We start from the raw sequence: 3,468 nt of genomic DNA, 5'->3' as shown, positions 1-3,468 counted from the left end.
TCCTAACTGATACATGATAGTAAGTGTTTCAGTTAATGACTGTGCCCATGATGAAGGGTCATTTCATAATGAAGTCTATGGCTTCTAGTAGATGTCTTAATAGAAAAAGTATTAGTAGGAAGAGTAGGTTTTCTTTCTCCCCATTTACAAAGTGTTATCAATCCCTAAAATTAATTCCTTAGGGGTCTGGGCCCTATGTAGCTTCTTTCAAGGGTAGCTATAGTTATATTCTTCTGAAAGTAAAAGTCTAAATCTTTTAGATTTGAAATAAGGAAGTGCTATCAAATGGAACCTTTATCATATAATCTAAAGAATTATATCTAGTCTCACTTGTTTCTGGTTTTAAAAATACCAGTCAGTATTAAAAAAAGGAAGTCATGACATTTTATTAATAGATTAGGTCGCTAAGAGTTGTTGAATAAACTGAAGAATTGCTGTAAAAAAGAGAATTTAGATCAATTCCTTGGTGCCTAACACTTTCTGGATACAGCTTCCCTTGTATCTGTCTGAGCTTGCTAGACCTCAGGGGAACCCTGCTGAAAACCTATTTACCAAAATAGAAATTAGGACATTCTAATCATCTCCAGGATCAAAATGAAAAAGTGGCAATGCTTGGGGATTGGGAGGTTTATATGTTTTCATTTTTAGTTTCTAACTAACAGATCAATTTGTTTTCTTTTTAATAGATAAAATTATTGATAAAAATATAATTTAGCCTTTTTACAGGTTAGTTTATTACATTGCTTAATAGAAATTTGATGTCCTATGTATTATATTTACTATGTGAGTCCTCTATTAATTTGAAATGTTATTTGGCACACCATAAGAGGTACATCATAGTATATCGTAGATATACTATATACATATATATGGTACATCGTTGGAGTAAGAAAGCTGAGTTCTCATCATTTTTCTGTGTGATATGGGGCAAGCCAGCTTCTGTGAATGTCATTTCCCTCATCTCAAAAGAAAGCTGTTGTAAGGATCATATACAATATTGTAGGAATAAAAACATTTTGTAAGTTATATACATAAAAAGGAGTTGTAACTCTGGCACACTGGCAGGTTTGGCTGAAATAGAAGAAGCTTATTATTTAATGCATAAAATAAATATGTTGTCTATTTTGTAAAATAGAGCATTGCATATGAAATAAGCAAAATACAGTAACCACAAGTGATACAGAGGGAGTGAGTGATGGTCTCAGTCAGAGGGGATGGTAGATACTTGTCAAGCACTGAATGCCTGAGCTGGATTTGGAAGTCTACTTTCACAGAGTTAACTTTCCTCATCTAGAGAATAGGATGTTCTGTATAAAAGCATGGAGATAGCCAAGAGCATGTTTTGTGCTGGGAACAGCAAGTCAGAGTAGCCCAAATCTATCAGTCCTGGAGATTGGAGGTGGGGTGGTCAGGTTTAGTGTAGATTGTAAGGAAGTGTGAATCTGAATGGGATCAAACCGGAGGGCTCATTTATGTGCTGGTGAGGGACATGGGCATACCCTGTAGGCCTGGTTCATCACTGGAATGACCAGAAGATTTTGGAAGTTGTTATTATTGGCCTCATCCCAGACCTTCTGAATTGGAATCTTGGCTAGGGGATGGAGTGGGTGGTGAGACTCAGAGCTACATCTATACAACCCTGGTATCAGTCAGGCTTCAGAACCACTGGCCTGGATAAAAGGAAGCCACTAGAGGAATTTGAGCAGCAAAATGACATGGTCGTATTTGCATTTTAAAAACTGACTTAAACAGCTATGTTGGGCACGGCAGGAGGGGAGTGCAACCCAGGGGATAGAATTCAGGGGATGACAAAAACCTGGGAGCCAGATAAGAGGATTAAGAGCAGCAAAGCAGGTGGCAGGAGGGTGCTGAGTGGGCTGACAGAGGAGGAGAGAGGTAGGAGATGAGGTTGGTGGTGCAACAGCCTGTAAGACAAGGAAGGCCCTGTGGCCAAGAATAAGAATGGGACTTTTCCCTAGAAAGAGATGGGGAGCCCTGGAGCATTTTAAGCAAGACAGTGACATGATTCACTGCTTGGAAACTGATTTTGACCTGATTACAGGGAGTTTCATTAATAAGCGGCACCTTAACAAGGGGTTCTCAGCTTGAGGCAAATGTTTCCTTAGTGCAGGGGCCCTTGGGCAGAGAGCTGGAATAGCTGGTTCTCCTGTCAGAACTCCAGTTTCTTGGGGCACCTGGGTGGCTCAGGCGGTGAAGCAGCTGACTTGATTTTGGCTGAGGTCATGATCTCCCAATCCTGGGATCGACCCCTGAGTTGGGCTCCATGCTCAGCGGGGAGTCTGCTTGAGGATTCTTTCTCTCTCCCTCTGCCCCTCCCCCTGCTCTCTCTGTCTCAAATAACTAAATCTCTTATTTTAAAAAAAGAACTCCAGTTTCTAGGGCATGTTAATCCATTCAGATTAATAAAGACAGGGAAAGAGGAAACAGTAAGCTCTGATTTACAGGAAAATATTAAAGAAAACCTAAGACAAATACCCCAGGGTAAGTAAAAGAAAGGAAGATCTCAATGCCAAAAAATCAGCCAGGTTTTCACTCAGGGAACTGAATAATGTCCTATGATCACTGAATGTAGTCCAACACAAAGAACTCTTGCTGTATGTGTCGATAATTGGTTGTAGTTAACTGCAAACCTTTAGATTTCTTATAAAAGTCCCAGGTTTAAGTATTCAGCATTGTGGTCATGTGCCCATCTCTATGTCCTATGTTTTTTGGGGAAATGTATTTATCATAATTCTAATCTAACTTTGTTTCTAGTTGCATTTGGCCTTGTGTAAATCGTTTAAATCTCTAGTTTATTAGACTGAACAGAATTGGATTTGCAATTAGTTCTGTATTTTTTTAATTCCATTGTAATTAGCATACAGCTTTATATTAGTTTCAGGTGTACAATGTAGTGATTCAACTGTTCTATACATTACTTAATGCTCCTCACCACAAGTGTACTCTTAATCCCCTTCACCTATTTCACCTCCCCACCCCCCCTCCCCAACCTTCCTCTCCTCTGGTAACCAGTTTAGTCTCTAGAGTTAAGAGTCTGTTTTTTTGTTTGTTTGTCGAAAACATGGAGTGTTTCATGAATTTGCATGTCATCTTTGTGCAGGGGCCATGCTGCTCTTCTCTGTTTCTTTCCAATTTTAGCATTTAGCACATGTGCTGCCAAAGTGAATATGATACATCTCGTTTTTTGTCCCAAGTTCTTCCAGTGGACATTTGAACATGTTTTATAAACTTTTGAACCCTAATTTCCGCTTCTATTTATAAGGTCAATACGAGGGTCAAAGAAGCTAAGTTTAGATAATATACCAGAACAGTGCCAGACATACAGTAGGCCCTCTGTAAAAGCTGGTTGCCCTTTTCCAACTGCTTTTCCTCATTTTGAAGATGGAGAGATAGGAGAGAAGAGCAGAAGTGGCCAGCATGTGGCCCCCAAGCCATTTTCACTTCTTG

At 39.5% G+C, this 3,468-nt stretch overlaps 1 pseudogene; it reads right to left on the bottom strand.

Moving 5' to 3' along the window:
* Window positions 1-3,076: 3,076 nt before the first annotated feature.
* Window positions 3,077-3,176, bottom strand: LOC115944311 (U6 spliceosomal RNA; annotated as a pseudogene).
* Between the last annotated feature and the right edge of the window lie 292 nt (window positions 3,177-3,468).

Source organism: Leptonychotes weddellii, chromosome 11 (genome assembly GCF_054177405.1).
Source record: "Leptonychotes weddellii isolate Sample4059 chromosome 11, ASM5417740v2, whole genome shotgun sequence".
NCBI lineage: Eukaryota > Metazoa > Chordata > Mammalia > Carnivora > Phocidae > Leptonychotes > Leptonychotes weddellii.
Note: the sequence above shows the minus strand (reverse complement) of the source record. Positions and strands in the feature narration are given on the sequence as shown.